Source organism: Scyliorhinus torazame, chromosome 23 (assembly GCF_047496885.1).
Source record: "Scyliorhinus torazame isolate Kashiwa2021f chromosome 23, sScyTor2.1, whole genome shotgun sequence".
Taxonomy (NCBI): domain Eukaryota; kingdom Metazoa; phylum Chordata; class Chondrichthyes; order Carcharhiniformes; family Scyliorhinidae; genus Scyliorhinus; species Scyliorhinus torazame.
Window position 1 is genome coordinate 3,237,784 of NC_092729.1, and position 17,290 is coordinate 3,255,073.

Sequence of the window (17,290 nt, forward strand, 5' to 3'; positions counted from 1 at the left end):
AGCCTATCCCCGTAACCCAGTAATCCCACGAAACCATTTTGGACATAATGGGCAATTTAGAATTGCCAATACACCTAACCTGCACATCTTTGAACTATGGGAGGAAAGTGCAGCATCCGGAGAATAAAATCCATGCTGGCACGGGGAGAACGTCACGACTCCGCACAGACAGTGACCCAAGCCGGGAATCGAACCTGGGCCTGGAAATGTGAAAGAACAGCAACAACCACTGTATACGGTGCCCACCTAATATTTGAACCGGATCAATAATCATTCTGTCAAACTAACGTTTTTCTCTCCATCCAGATGCAGAATTTCACTGTTTATTTTGCTTCCCTCCAGCTAATGTAGCTACGATTGTGACCCTGGCTCTTCGGAATTGTGGACTCTCCAGATGTGTCACTCGCTACCTGCTGGCCATGGCAGCAGCAGATCTACTGGTCATTATTATCGATCTAATATTCAGACACATCCCGATTGTTTACTGGGAGCGGTTGTATTTCCTGTGGTCTATGCCTGTGTGTAATATCCATGCTGTCTTTCTTTATGCAGCTACGGACTGTTCTGTCTGGTTTACTGTGTCTTTCACCTTTGATCGATTTGTGGTCATTTGTGGTCAGAAGCTGAACCATAAATATTGCACTGAGAAAGTGGCTGCTGTGGTTCTCGGAACCGTGGCTGTGCTGAGCTGTTTCAAAAACATTTTTTGGTATTTCATGTTGTCAGACAGGTACTCGATTAGAAACACACCCATCTTTTGTATTATAACATTCTCCACTCAATTATCTCCTGTTTGGATAGCCATCGAGTTTCTGCATCACATTGTGACCCCGTGTGTCCCATTCGTCCTGATTCTGTTGCTTAATGTTGCAACCATCAGACACATAGTGGTGAGCAGTAAAGCCCGCAGCCGACTTCGGGCAAACAATGCTGCGAAGAGTTCCAGAGACCCAGAGATGGAGAGTCGAACGAAATCAATCATATTGCTGTTCGTTATATCGTTGAATTTCATCCTGTTATGGACAGTTTTAATGGTGTATTCTATATGGAGACGGACATATTATTTGACATATGATTCTGCATGGATGAGTGATGTTGTTCTGGAAATTGGCTTCATGGTGCAGCTTCTGAGCTGCTGCACAAACACTTGTATTTATGCCGTGACCCAAAGTATTTTCAGGGTGCAGTTGATGAATGTACTGAAATATCCATTTGTTTCGATTTTTCGATGCATTCAGAGGTGTTCAGAAATGAATGATTGACAATTTGGAGAAATCAATTGATTGTTTCAATTTTCCCATCGCTGTCGTTGGGAGAGAGTGGACCGGAAGTACTCCCATGGGAAAAAAATCAGGGGACCCACTGTCACTGTCGAAACATTAGAAGGTGTTGCTCTCTTTGGTTGGCTCTGAGTCTGACGGTCAATGTGGTCGCCTTCCTTAATCCTAATTATGTTTGCTCTAGAGTATCCAGGTATCTTTCGATACCGCCACAACTTTCAAACCCGAATACTGATCAAAGAGTCGGTACACCAGTTAGTTAATTCAAAGTCAATATTATTTATTTACACACACAGTAATATCTACTCATGCACGAAATAATACAGACTAAACCATCAGTACTGCTAAACCCTATAATTAGCTTCGGGCGCCCACTCAGTCAGGGGAACAATGGCCGTTGTTCGGTTCTGAGGCTGCTGGGGTCGAAGTGGTGAAGGGGAAACAGCTAAGGTCGCCCGTCTGGTAGCGAGCGTTGACCTTGGACTTACTTGCTTCTGGTACAGCTGGTGGACGGGTATCTCCGCTGTGAGAGTCAAGTCGAAGAGAGCGATACTCACTTGGGGCCTTCCACTTATACCTGAAGGGGCTTTGCGCGCTTTTGGGTGGGCCTTGAACTTGGCCCCAATCAATTGGGCCGTATCTTGATCACTCGTATTGATCCTGACCAATAAAGGGGTGGGTGCCCTAATGGCTGGGCATGTCCTAGGTGGCCGTTGGCATGCTTTGTTTTCGGCTTTCGGTTTGGGGAACTGGCGCCACGAAGTCTGGGGCCGGATCGGTTACTTATGTACCTTCCTTTGTTCCCGGAGATGGGTCATCCATCTACTACTGTGTCTGGGAGCTACTTTTCCAATATGCAGGCAGGCTCTGTGCCTGCTTGCTTTCTTACCATTGTCCATTTTTCCCTGCAATCTTTGAAAATGTCCATTTTGTATTCTGAAAGTGGCCATCCCAGATGGCTACACGCCCTCCTTGTGATCGTCAACGCGAAGCGTGAAGGAGCAAATAACCGCGTCGTCTTCGTTCTCGTCCTAAGTTGGGCACCCGTAAGCACTTCATAGGCTCTACCCTGCTCTGTCCTATGAATTGCAACTTGTACCTAAATTATTTATGTCCATACATCGTTATCAAAATTCTACGGGGCGCTATGACATTCAGGCATGCATTACAAAATAAAATACTGTAACCTCTAACTATCCTTAAATGAACTGTCCTTACTCCTAAAATCAAAATAATTTACCACATTTTTAACTGTACAAATAGCAGCAACACAGGGCTCTCTGGCTTGGTCGTCAAGCACAGGGTTTTACATTTATTTTTATTGGAACGAACAAAACACATACAAAAAACATCGAGGCACTTTAATTCACTTAAAGGGGTTGAGGGTTTGTTGAAGTCCTAAAATAGGGGATCTGAGGGCGTATATCGGAGTGCTACTGCGGGAGGCTTTCCTCCGCCATTTCCTCAGTCTTAGAGACTGAGCGACACTGCAGAGTATCGCAAGTACTAATAGTGATTCCACAACGTAGGATAGGGAATACCAGGTGATGAACCAGTCACACCAGGTCGGTGTATCGGTAACTATTTCGGGGTTTAGTGTATGGCAGGGGTGGGAAGCATTCACGGTCTGAGATCAGGTGGGGGGGGGGGGTAGCGTCTGCGCGCACATGCAGTGATCCCGCTAAGATCCAGCTGTAGAGCATGATGTTTGTCTTAATCTTTCCTTCTTTCTGTCTCCTTCTTTTCTTCTTCTGAGGTTCCTGAGGTTCCAAAGTTCTATGGACACAAGCATAATATCTGTTATTATCTTGCTTAAGATCTCGTATGTCTGTCTGCCTCATCTCATCGTTGCCTAATTGCCAATTACTTATTATAATTGGTCACCATCTGTGACTGCCTTATTTTTTTTAAAAACCAGGTATTTTGGAAAAGATATCCGAGAAAAAACAGACACAGTGCGAGCCGTCCCGCAGCCTGTGTAATCTACCATCCCAGTGTTCGAGTATGTAAGTAGCATTTCGAAGTAACCTAAGGGTTGCCATAAACAAAAAAAAGAGTTTTGAACTTAGAGAGCAAAAATGGGGTGCGTATGGGCCGCGGCGGGTAAGAATGGGTGAAAACCCCGGGTAGGACGGTGACCAGTGCCGTTTGTGCTCTACCCGAGCGCAGCTGACCAGAGGGGGGTCCTCAGGCAGGGTGGGGACCAGTGCTGTTTCTCCACTGTCTGAGCGACCGGCAAGTACGGAACGAATATGTGGTCGTCGTGGGGGCTGCCTCTCTTGATTACCTTCAAATCAGGAGAGTAGCTATGATTGGTTGTCTGCCGACAAACTAGTTCCTCTGAACGGTTGTCTGTCGACAAACCTGTTCCATTAACTGCCAGTGGGCCTTAGAAGAGTGGTGGCGGGGGCCATGAAAAACGTTAAATGGGCAAACAACATTTCACATTCACAATAACAAACAAACATTCAGTACAAACATGGTGCATGTTCCTTCAGAAAGGACACCGTACCTCTCCATCGGTTCCTTTTTACCATCATCTGGACATCTCATTGCTCAGTAGCGAACAGAGCCGCGAATGGATTCGTTTGGTGGGAGTCAGACTCTATGTTAGCATCTTCTCCCGGCTGCCATATTCTTGACTTGAGTAGGTTTGCTAAATCAGCGCGGGGCGTATTGGGGTCCATCTCATCGTTCTGGATGAGCCTGAACGAATTGTCTTTGCGCCAAAATGTTGGTATCAAGGTTGGAGCTGCTAGGTTTTAATCCATAAACGCCGGACGGTGGGTCTGGGCCAGGGGCTATAACGTTTGTTATCTCGAAGGGGTCGCTGGAATCATGTTAGGTATCGTGGGAGTCGGGTCTAGTGCAGGGGTGTAATCGTAGCGTGGTGTGCTGGGGCTGTCGCTAACGCTATCGCTGTCGCTGCTGGTTAAAGGAAGGGAGAGGTGGAGTCATGCCTCTGGGGGTGGAGTCGAAGTCGTGTCTGAGGACGGGCTGGACTGGTTGGGGAGGGTCATTCGTGGGCACGGAGTGCTCATCTGCTGCTGAAAGCGAGATGTGGTGTGCATGGTTGTTCTGCGAGCCACAAGCCTTAAGCTGGTCTATGTGAAACCACGCATACTTGCCATTGGATCGTGTGCAGAGGGGCTGACTTTGTCAGAAATGGAGTACGGTCCGGACAATTTGGGGGAGAAAAATGAACTGGGGTTGTATCGGGATAACATCACTTGCTGCCTTACAGCAAACTCGGTGGCGTGTACCGTTTTATCAAAGCAAGCCCTGCTTTGCTTCTTCCCTGTCCCAAGTCTAACAGCTGCTGCGAGCTGTGCTGCCTTCACATTATCATTAATCTGCTGGACTGATTTTTCATGCGTGAGGGCGGTGACTGTGGGGCTGGCCAAATCCAGTCCTAATAAATATTCTGTCCCTTTCATGGGGCGTCCGGTCATGAGGGTGTGGGGGGTGTATCCTGTGGACGTGGATACCGTGTTTCTTATGAACATCAGTGCAAAGGGGAGAACTGAATCCCAGGTGCTATTGTGCTGTTGCACCATTTTCCTGAGGGTCGCTTTCAGAGTTCTGTTCATCCTCTCAATGCCGCGTGAGTGGGGCTGGTATGTTATATGAAACGTTTGCTTTATTCCGACATTTGTGAGGACGTTTTTCATCACTCGTCCTGTAAAATGGGAGCCTTGATCGGACTCTATACTGCGTGGTGGCCCCATCTTGTAAAGATGTGCTGTGTTAGGATTTTAGCTGTCGTTTTGGCAGTGTTTGTTCTGGATGTAAAAGCTCCCATCCATTTTGTGAAGGTGTCGATGACCAGCAGCACATACTTAAAACAATTTCTGCAGGGGGGGAGGGGTCCTATATAATAGGGGTGTGACTTAGCTGAGCTTTTCTTGCATGTCTGTCCGGATTGTTCTGGGCACAGATTAAGCAATTCTCAATGAAATGAGTCACATAGGTTTTTAAATCAGGCCACCAGCAGAAAGGTCTGAGGTGGGCTAGGGTGGGTTCAATGCCCTGGTGCCCATAATTGTCATGGAACTGGCAAATAATTTGGTTCTTGTCCTGGCTAGGGAATACATAAATGCCGTCTTTTAAAATCACACCGTCATGTATGGTTATCGTTTAATCTTATCATAAGGGGCTGTGAAATTGCCTTTGAAAACTTTCCCGAGCTTCTCATCTTCTTTTTGAGCCTTTGCCAAATCTTGAATGTTGGTCTGTGAGAGCTGATCCGCGTTTACTGGGGCGCTTTCGGGGGGTTCCAAAAGTGACCATGTCTGGAACCTGCCTTCGGTAGGGCGTCTGCCTTAACGTTACCAGGTGGGGCGGGGGGGGGGGGGGGGAAAGAACGATGATGACTACGGACTTTAATAATGCCATATTTCCTATCTTGAGCTATCTCTAGGATATGTAGGAATAATGGGGCTGAGGGTAGGGGTTTTCTGTCTGCGGAAACGAATCCTCTATTTTCCCACAGGGTAGGAATTCGATTAAACTGTTGCAGACATATAAACTGTCCGAATATATGTCGGCTGTGGTCGGAAACGAGTCGAGTTGATGTACAATGTGCGCTCTGGCTGCCAGCTCTGCTGCCTGCGAGCCCAAGTGTCCTGGCAATTTCAACGAAATCTCTTCTGGGGGGCGTCCCTGTGCGTCCTCTTACGTAAATACCGCAACCAGTATTTCTTCTCCCATTTAAAACTATGGAGGAGCCATCCACATAGGTTATAATGGGTGTGCACGTGTCTGTGGGCTGGGGTCTCTGGGGTGTAGTACCTGCTTTCCTGGGAGATCACTTAGGTATCAAGGATCCTGTATTATGTTTAGTGGAGATGATCTCACACGCGTGTGGGGTACCTGCATGGCGTAAATTATCGGCTTGGAAAGTGTGGGTCTTGGTTCTTTTAACTGTTATGTCCCGCCCCTGTAAAAGAAGGGTCCAACGCGTTGCGCGGATCTGGCTGACTGTGCCATCGTTAAGTCGACCATCTAGTAGTCGCTGAGTTGGGGTCTGTTCAGTGAGAATGGTGATGGGGTTGAGTCCTGTCATGTCGGCGAAGTATTGTACTGCCCACAAATCTGTGAGCAGGTGCCTTTCGCAGGCAGAAAATCCTTGCTTGTCAGGATCTAACACGCGTGAGGCATTTGCCACGGGGCCTAAGCGATCATGTCGTTCTTGGAGGAGCACGGCCGAAAGGCTTCGGACGGTGCTTGCTACTTCGAATGCGTACGGGGAAGTGGATATGGGACCTGTAATGCGGAGGCTCTGCTGAGTGCTCTTTTTAAAACATCCACGGCATCCGTGTTCTGTGGAAGCCATTCCCAAGGCGCTTGTTTCTTGAGAAGTTCGGCTAGGGGCGCTGCTTTTATGGCAAACCCCCCCCCATTTATCCCCCCCCATTTATCCCCCCCCATTTATCCCCCCCATTTATCCCCCCCCATTTATCCCCCCCCCCATTTATCCCCCCCATTTATCCCCCCCCATTTATCCCCCCCCATTTATCCCCCCCCATTTATATCCACCCCATTTATCTCCCCCCCAATTTATCTCTTCCCCCCCAATTTATCTCCCCCTCCCCAATTTATCTCCCCCCTCCCCAATTTATCTCCCCCCCCAATTTATCTCCCCCCCCAATTTATCTCCCCCCCAATTTATCTCCCCCCCCAATTTATCTCCCCCCCAATTTATCTCCCCCCCAATTTATCTCCCCCCCAATTTATCCCCCCCAATTTATCTCCCCCCCCAATTTATCTCCCCCCCCCAATTTATCCCCCCCCAATTTATCTCCCCCCCCCAATTTATCTCCTCCCCCCCCAATTTATCTCTCCCCCCCAATTTATCTCCCCCCCAATTTATCTCCCCCCCCAATTTATCTCCCCCCCAATTTATCTCCCCCCCAATTTATCTCCCCCCCAATTTATCTCCCCCCCCCAATTTATCTCCCCCCCAATTTATCTCCCCCCCAATTTATCTCCCCCCCCAAATTTATCTCCCCCCCAAGTTATCTCCCCCCCCAGTTTATTCACCCCCCCGTTTTATGCCCCCCACAATTCACCCACCCCCATAATTTCCCCCAAATTTATTCCTCCCCAGTTTTATTCCCCCCCCACAATTCGCGCCCCAATTTATTGCTCCCTCAATTTTATTCCCCCCCATTTTATCCCCCCCACAATTCGCCCCCCCAATTTTATTCCCCCCACCCAGTTTTATTCCCCCCCACAATTCGCCCCCCCAATTTTATTCCCCCCACCCAGTTTTATTCCCCCCCACAATTCGCCCACCCCATAATTTCCTCCCCCCAATTTATTCCTTTCCCAAATTTGCCCCCCCATTTTATTCTGCCCCCAAATGTCATTACCCCCCCTCAATTCCCCCCTCCCAAACTTATCCACCCCCTCCCAAAAACATTTTACCCCCAAAAATTATTTTATTGCCAAAATGGATACAGAGGTGGGGGGGGGGGGTTTCGTCACCAGACCCCTCCTGCTCCCACTCGACTCCTTACTCCCCTCCTCGGTCTGCATTCCCTCCTGCTCCCACTCTACTCCTTACTCCCCTCTTCAGGCTGCATTCCCTCCTGCTCCCACTCTCCACCTCCTTAATCCCCTCCCGAGGCTGCGTTCCCTCCTACTCCCACTCTCCACCTCCTTAATCCCTTCCTGAGGCTGCGTTCCCTCCTGCTCCCACTCTCCACCTCCTTAATCCCCTCCTGAGGCTGCGTTCCCTCCTGCTCCCACTCTCCACCTCCTTAATCCCCTCCTGAGGCTGCGTTCCCTCCTACTCCCACTCTCCACCTCCTTAATCCCTTCCTGAGGCTGCGTTCCCTCCTGCTCCCACTCTCCACCTCCTTAATCCCCTCCTGAGGCTGCGTTCCCTCCTGCTCCCACTCTACACCTCCTTAATCCCTTCCTGAGGTTGCGTTCCCTCCTGCTCCCACTCTCCATCTTGTTCACTGGAATAACTCACCCAACCCTCGGTATGAAAATGTCACCGGTCTCCCACTCCCCCCAGAGACACTGAGACTCCTGCCCCCCTCCCAAAAAAACAAAACACAGCCCACCGCTTGAGGGCCCATCAGAATAATGAAACCCCAATCATGACGGACAAAGACACATTGACATTTATTCTGTTTCTCTCAGATTAGAACTCCTGTCTGAGGATTCCTCGCCGAGGAAAGATTCTCTTTGCGTCGTCCAAGCTTCAAAATCAACTCTCCTCGGGGAGAAAGAGAAAGCTGGAAATTGATTAGAGCAAAGCGTTATTGAAATAATAAAGGCACAGCAACATTCTGGGACTGCCCCAATCTGTGTTATATAACCCATTTTATAAACACGCCAGACGATGCACAATTTTGTTGCTTTTAATAAAATATTTTTATTGAAGTACTTGCAAAATTTTTATAGCAATAACAAAAGCAATAATAACATAACCATCAACATGGTAAACTAGACATTTCCCACCCAACCACTTCTGTCTCCCTTAACCATATTGCACCTCGCCTCAGACTCACCCTTCCCCCTCAGACTCCCCCGACCCTCTCCCCCTCAGACTCCCCCTTTCCCCTCGGACTCCCCCTACACTCTCCCCCTCAGACTCCCCCTTCCCCCTCAGACTCCCCCTACCCTCTCCCCCTCAGACTGCCCCTACCCTCTCCCCCTCAGACTCCCCCTTCCCCCTCAGACTGCCCCTACCCTCTCCCCCTCAGACTCCCCCTACCCTCTCCCCCTCAGACTCCCCCTTTCCCCTCGGACTCCCCCTACACTCTCCCCCTCAGACTCCCCCTTCCCCCTCAGACTCCCCCTACCCTCTCCCCCTCAGACTGCCCCTACCCTCTCCCCCTCAGACTCCCACTACCCTCTTGCACACTCTTTCCCTCACCCTCCCTCCACAACCTTGACAGAGACTATATTAGGAAAATTAAAATCCCCGAGTGTGACCACCCTATTCCTCCTGCAAGTTCCATCTGCTAATTCCTGTTGACTATTTGGGTACAATCCCAATGAGGTCACCATCCCATACTTGGTTCACCCACAAAACATCGCTGGATGATTCCTCGGTTATTTCATCTCTTGACTATTCCCGTGAGGCTCTCCTTGATCAAAGCACTTCCCCCTCCTCTCTTTCCTGCACGTCTGTCCCTCCTGAAGCACCTGTACCTATCGAGTCTATTCACCTCCCTGCCGCTGCTGAGGACTGAGACACTTTCAGCCCCTCTGCTTCACAATTACAGCCCTGAGGGAGCACCTGATACCCAATTACAACACTGAGGGAGCACCCGACAACCAATTACAGCACTGAGGGAGCACCCGATAACCAATTACAACACTGAGGGATCACACAAAAAACTATTACAACACTGAGGGAGCACCCAATACACAATTACAACACTGAGGGGGCACCCAACCCAATTCCAACACTGAGGGAGCACCCGATACCCAATTACAACACTGATGGAGCACCCGAAAATCAATTACAACACAGAGAGCACCCGATACCCAATTATAACACTGAGGGAGCAGCCGATACCCATTTACAACACTGAGGGAGAACCGAATACCCAATTACAATACTGAGAGAGCATCCGATAACCAATTACAACACCGAGGGAGCAGCCTGTACCCAATTACAACACTGAGGGAGCACCCGACAACCAATTACAGCACTGAGGGAGCACCCGATAACCAATTACAACACTGAGGGATCACACAAAAAACTATTACAACACTGAGGGAGCACCCAATACACAATTACAACACTGAGGGGGCACCCAACCCAATTCCAACACTGAGGGAGCACCCGATACCCAATTACAACACTGATGGAGCACCCGAAAATCAATTACAACACAGAGAGCACCCGATACCCAATTATAACACTGAGGGAGCAGCCGATACCCATTTACAACACTGAGGGAGAACCGAATACCCAATTACAATACTGAGAGAGCACCCGATAACCAATTACAACACCGAGGGAGCAGCCTGTACCCAATTACAACACTGAGGGAGCATCCGACAACCAATTACAGCACTGAGGGAGCACCCGATAACCAATTACAACACTGAGGGATCACACAAAAAACTATTACAACACTGAGGGAGCACCCAATACACAATTACAACACTGAGGGAGCACCCAACCCAATTCCAACACCGAGGGAGCACCCGATACCCAATTACAACGCTGAGGGAGCACCTGAAAACCAATTACAACACTGAGGGAGCAGCCTATACCCAATTACAGCACTGAGGGAGCACCCGATACCCAATTACAACACTGAGGGAGCACCCGATAACCAATTACAACACAGAGAGAGCACCCAATACCCAATTACAACACTAAGGGAACACCCGATACTCAATTACAACACTGACAGAGCACCCGATAACCAATTACAACACTGAGGGAGCAGCCTATACCCAATTGCAGCACTGAGGGAGCACCCGATAGCCAATTACAACACTGAGGGGGCATCCAATACCCAATTACAACACTGACAGAGCACCCGATAGCCAATTACAACACTGAGGGAGCACCCGATAGCCAATTACAACACTGAGGGAGCACCCGAAAACCAATTATAACACTGAGGGGGCATCCGATACTCAATTACAACACTGACATAGCACCCGATAACCAATTACAACACTGAGGGAGCACCCAATACCCAATTACAACACTGAGGGTGCACCGGATACCCAATTACAACACTGACAGAGCACCCGATAGCTAATTACAACACTGAGGGAGCACCCGATACTCAATTACAACACTGAGGGAGCACCCGAAAACCAATTACAACACTGCGGGGGCACCCGATAACCAATTACAATACTGAGGGGGCATCCGATAACCAATTACAACATTGAGGGAGCACCCGACAACCAATTACAACACTGAGGGGGCACCCGATAGTCACTTACAACACTGAGGGGGCATCCGATAACCAATTAACACTTAGGGAGCACCCGATACCCAATTACAACACTGAGGGGGCACCCGATACCCAATTACAACACTGAGGGAGCACCCGATACCCAATTACAACACTGAGGGAGCACTCAAAAACCAATTACAATACTGAGGGAGTACCCGATACCCAATTACAACACTGACAGAGCAACCGATACCCAATTACAACAGTGAGGGAGCACCCGATACCCAATTACAACACTGAGGGAGCACCCGAAAACCAATTACAACACTGAGGGAGCACCGAATACCCAATTACAACACTGAGGGAGCACCGAATACCCAATTACAACGCTGAGGGAGTACCCGATACCCAATTACAACACTGACAGAGCACCCGATACCCAATTACAACACTGAGGGAGCACCCGATACCCAATTACAATACTGAGGGAGCACCCGATACCCAATTATAACAGTGAGGGAGCACCCAATACCCAATTACAACACTGACAGAGCACCCGATACCCAATTACAACACTGAGCGAGCAAAATTATTAATTACAGCACTGATGGGGCACCCGCTAACCTATTACAACACCGATGTAGCACCTGCTACTCAATCACTGCACAGCTGGAACATCTTTACATCATTACAACAATGTGGGACGAGAGAATTTTACTGTCAAAAATGTCTCCCGAGCCACTGGCTCCAGGCTTGCTGCTGTTTCCTCATTCAGTATTAATACGGACACTTCCCCTTCCATCAGTCACCTCTCCCTCTCTCCCAAACACTTGGAAGTCTGTATATTTGATGGTACAGTGGCAGTGCACAGTCAGATCCCACAAACACCCGAGAACATTTACCTCTCTCCAAACAAACTACCCCCTCTTACTCCACTTCAATATGTCCCTCATCCTCGCACAGCAGGATCCCCCCCCCACACACACACACACACATACTCCAGTGTGGGATCGGCCGGATTTGAAAAAAAAAAGTGTTTGAGGTGAGAATAGCCGCAGTTGTTTTGCGAGGAATGTGGGGCGGGGTCTAGGGGGGCAAGAACCCTCCCATCCGTGGGCAGGGTGGGTACAGAGGGATATGGGCCAAATGCGGGCAAGTGGGACTAGCTTAGTGATAGAAACTGGGCGGCACGGACAAGCTGGGCCGAAGGGACCGTTTCCATGCTGTAAACATCTTTCACTCTATGACTGGCCTCCAGTCACACAAACAGCCTTCTCCCACCACCCTCTGTCTCCTATCACTAACTCAGTTCTGCTTCCAAGTTACCCCATCTCCCATGTGCATTTGACTTCTTTGTCAGTCTCCCATGTGGGACCTTGTCAGAGGCTTGGCTGCAATCCAGATAAACTACATCAACTGCATCACCCTCATGTGGTCACCTCCTCCAATAATTCAGTCCCATTTGTTCAGCACGGCCTCCCTCTGCCGCGCTGACTATTCCTGATCAAAGCTCGCCTCTCCCAAGTGGAGATGATTCTCCAGCCCCACCGCTCCACGTCAATATTTCCCTCAGCCTCACACAGCAAGATCCCACACTGGAGACCGTCAGATCCTGTGTCTTTATCCCCTCCCCCTCCCTTGACCCACCAACCAATGTCCACCTCTGCTTTGCTGTCTCTGGATACCCCTCCCACGCCATCGCCTCACTGGCTCTCTTTCACCCACACAGCCTCCAACAGTCCCCACCACCCCAGTGTGGACACTGTCGCCATGCGAGGAATATGGGGTGGGTTGTGTGGGCACAAGGAAGGGGGGGGAGGAAGCTGGACCCTGACTCTACCCCCCAGCCACGACTCTTGTCTCTCTCTCTCCGCTCCCTCTGGCTTTGCACTCTCCCCTATCTCCATCCTAATTGCACAATCGGATCCAATCACCCCTCCAGTCAGTGTACATGAGCAATGAAGGCAATTCTACACAGCAAGATCCCACTGGCAGTACCACGATGGTGCAGGACACCCCTCCCACACTCTCTGTCTCTCTCCCCCACCCCACCAGATCCCCTTCACATCCCTAGCCTTCAACTTCCACACTTACCTCTGCCTCCATCTCTCTCTTTCTCTCTCATTTCATTTCTCTCCCTCCCTCTCTCTCATTTCATTTCTCTCTCTCCCTCTCTCTCATTTCATTTCTCTCCCTCCCTCTCTCTCATTTCATGTCTCGCTCTCTCTCCCTCTCATTTCATTTCTCTCCCTCCCTCTCATTTCATTTCTCTCCCTCCCTCTCACTTCATTTCTCTCCCTCCCTCTCATTTCATTGCTCTCTCTCCCTCTCTCTCATTTCATTGCTCTCTCTCTCTATCCCTCTCGGAGCCGGATCTGCACAGAATCAGACCGTACAGAACTGGCCTTCCACCCACCAAGCCTGGAGAGACAAGTGTAAATACTCTAATCTGCTCCAATCCCTCTGCCCAGCACTAGGCCCAGAGCCTTGAATGTTACCACACGTTGGGTGTCACAACCGCCCAATTCTCTCCAACAGAGAGAAATCTGGAAGGGCAGAGAGACAAGAACATTCTACACTCAGAAACTCAGTAAAGTGAATTGAAATGGTCCCTGGCCTTTCACATGTAAATGTGACATTACTGACACCAAGACATAGGCCCTGTTCTGATTGGCAATTTAAGCCCCCTTCCAGTCACAGCCTTTTACATTCCAGGCCCTTGTCAGCGCTCGATCGAAATGTCCTTCGAAATGTTCATGTCTTATCATTCTGAATAAAGTCCCGCCACACGGGACATGTGTCAGTGTTTAACATTCCACAATCACATCCCAAACCCTCTCCAGTCAATGAATCGATTACAGTCGCAATGAAGGCAGTTCCGCACAGCAAGATCCCAGTAACAGTCCCACGGCAGCGGTGGACACCTGTAGAAGCCAGGTATTTCGAATACACCTAGTATAGGTAAAAGATAGCTGTTTAAGCGTAAATATTGAGCCCCAGTTTTAAATACCCATTTATACAGCATAATTCACTTTTACTGAGGTCCGTTGTTCTGGCAAATGCATATTTTCAAAGTCAGTGTGACATTAAAACAGCACAGTTGCAAGACAATTTGACACTGCTTGTGCTAATTGTCAAGGACAAGGACTGAATACCACAGCAACATGAAGGCACCATTGTTCAGAATGCAGATAACAGCTAGTCAAAAACCAGTCTATTGCTGGTAAAGATTAGCAGAATATCACATTCCATAACATGTAGACATGAAACAATTAAAAAGCTGATGTTGCACATTGAAGATGGACGGCTTGCCATCAAATCAAATGTGTTTGAGTCTCACCCAAACCAATTCGGATTAAATTGGGGTGTGATTAGATGACTTAAGACAGATATGAAAGTGTATAACTGAAAAGTTTCCGCCCGCCATTTTAGTATTGTCTTTAGTGTGTTGTCTTTTGGTGTTGTCTGTCCTTAATTTCTGTCTTTGATTCTGTCAGAGGTGTCTTTGTGTGTTGTCTTTTAGTGTTGTCTGTCCTTAATTTCTGTCTTTGATTCTGTCAGTGTGTCTTTCTGTTAGTTTAGTCAGTTTTGTCCTTAATAGCCTCTGTTTGAGATGTCTTTTGGGGGTTCTGTCAGTCTGTGTCAGTGATGGAGTGCATTTTGACTTTGAGTTTGAGTTTAGCTGAAGATTAGCTCTCTCCTCTCTTTTCATGTTTCATTGCCAGACTTTGACCGTTTAAAAGTTACTTTCGAGCTGTCTGTCTAGCAAAAAAGATAATGTCTGTAATTCTCTGAAAGCTTCGAATTGTCTACGAATTGCCTTTTAAATGACTTTCAAAATTGTAATCAAGCGACTACAAATAAAACAATTCTTTTTGGCACCTGAGAAATTCCTTACCTGAAGTTTCTGCTGAGTCCCAGTATTCGCAAAGTGCTACTGGTAACCGAATGGCAGAAATGATCTAAATTCCTTCAACTTTACACAGTCGAATAATACTAGGAATCGAACAACTTGGCATAGTCCAAAAATATTACAAATCTTACAACTTGTCGTATTGTGCCAGGACTTTGATTCATCAACTAAGCTTCCCCCAAACTTGACGTAGTTCGGCAAGTTAAGATCCTAACAATTATAGATTCCTACAACACCCCCACCCTGACACTCTGTCTCTTTCCACTACCCTTCCTGAGCCCCTCACACCCCCATTCCCAGCCCCCCCCTGTTCAGCTGCCCTTCCCTCCTCCATTTCCCATCTCTCTCTCTCTCTGTCTGCCTCTCCCTCTCCCAGCCTCCCTCTTTCCCTCAATCTTTTACATTTACAGTCAGCTCGCGGGTGTTTGTAAGTAATAGGGAGCCAGACCAGGCGAGTACACAGCACAATTCCACACACACACACAACCTGCTCACAGACAGGGGAACAATTTAAACACTGAAACCAGGAGCAGGCCATTCGGCTCTTCCAACCTGCTCTGCCATTCATTATCACGGCTGACCATGCAACTCAGCAACCTGTTCCCACCCCCCCCCCCCCCCACATCCTCTGATCCTCCCCAGAGCTGTATCCTTCTTTAAAACAAGCTGGGCAGCAACATTATCCAGGGTGGATCTTTATCAACACAAAATTCACAGGTGGGCCAAATGTGGACAGGCAGACAGAGAGAGACAGAGAGAGAAATCCAGTCAACACCTCAATAAACTCAAAATGCTTCCTGCACATCACACTGAATCCCTCAATTCATCCCCGTGTGGGGAAAACTGGCAGCAGAATTATCCAGGAATAAAACTTCACCTTAAACAACTTTCAATTCCCGTCCCTCTCCCACCAGCTTCACAAGTGGGGGATGGATTTAAAACCCAGCGGCTGCTTCTTTCGGGAGGCACTTTCCGGGTCATCTCTGCCCAGCAAGACTCCAAGGCACCATTACCAATCTCCGTCCCCTTCTCTCTCTCCCTCCCCCTTCACCGCATTCTCTCTCTCCTTTCCCATTCTCTCTCCTTTTCCTTTCTCTCTCTCCTTTCCATTCTCTCTCTCCTTTCCCATTCTCTCTCTCTCCTTTCACCCTTCTCTCCCCCCCCTTTACTGTATTCTCTCTCTCCTTTTCCTTTCTCTCTCTCCTTCCCATTCTCTCTCCTTTCCCATTCTCTCTCTCTCCTTTCACCCTTCTCTCTCTCCCCCCTTTACTGTATTCTCTCTCTCCTTTTCCTTTCTCTCTCTCTCCTTTCCCATTCTCTCTCGCTTTCTCCTTTCCCATTCTCTCTCTCCTTTCCCATTCTCTCTCCTTTCCCATTCTCTCTCTCCTTTCCCATTCACTCTCTCCTTTCCCATTCTCTCTCTCTCTCCTTTCCCATTCTCTCTCTCTCTCTCTCTCCTTTCCCATTCTCTCTCTCCTTTCCCATTCTCTCTCTCTCTCGCTGTCTTTCTCTCTCTCTCTCTCTGTCTTTCTCTCTCTCTGTCTTTCTCTCTCTCCTCCCCACCCCCCAATTTATCCTCCCCCCCCAATTTATCCTCCCTCCCCCCCCCAATTTATCCTCCCTCCCCCCCCCAATTTATCCTCCCTCCCCCCCCCAATTTATCCTCCCTCCCCCCCAATTTATCCTCCCTCCCCCCCAATTTATCCTCCCCCCCCAATTTATCCTCCCTCCCCCCCAGTTTATCCTCCCTCCCCCCCAATTTATCCTCCCTCCCCCCCATTTATCCTCCCTCCCCCCCATTTATCCCCCCATGTATCCCCCCATTTGTCCCCCCCCAATTATCCCCCCAATTTATCTCCCCCCCAATTTATCTCCCCCCAATTTATCTCCCCCCCAATTTATCTCCCCCCCAATTTATCTCCCCCCCAATTTATCTCCCCCCAATTTATCTCCCCCCAATTGATCTCCCCCCAATTTATCTCCCCCCCAATTTATCTAACCCCCAAATTTATCCCCCCCCAAATTTATCCCCCCCAATTTATCTCCCCCCAATTTATCTCCCCCCAATTTATCTCCCCCGCAATTTATCTCCCCCCCAATTTATCTCCCCCCAATTTATCTCCCCGCCCAATTTATCTCCCCCACCCCAATTTATCTCCCCCCCAATTTATCTACCCCCCCCCAATTTATCTCCCCCCAAATTT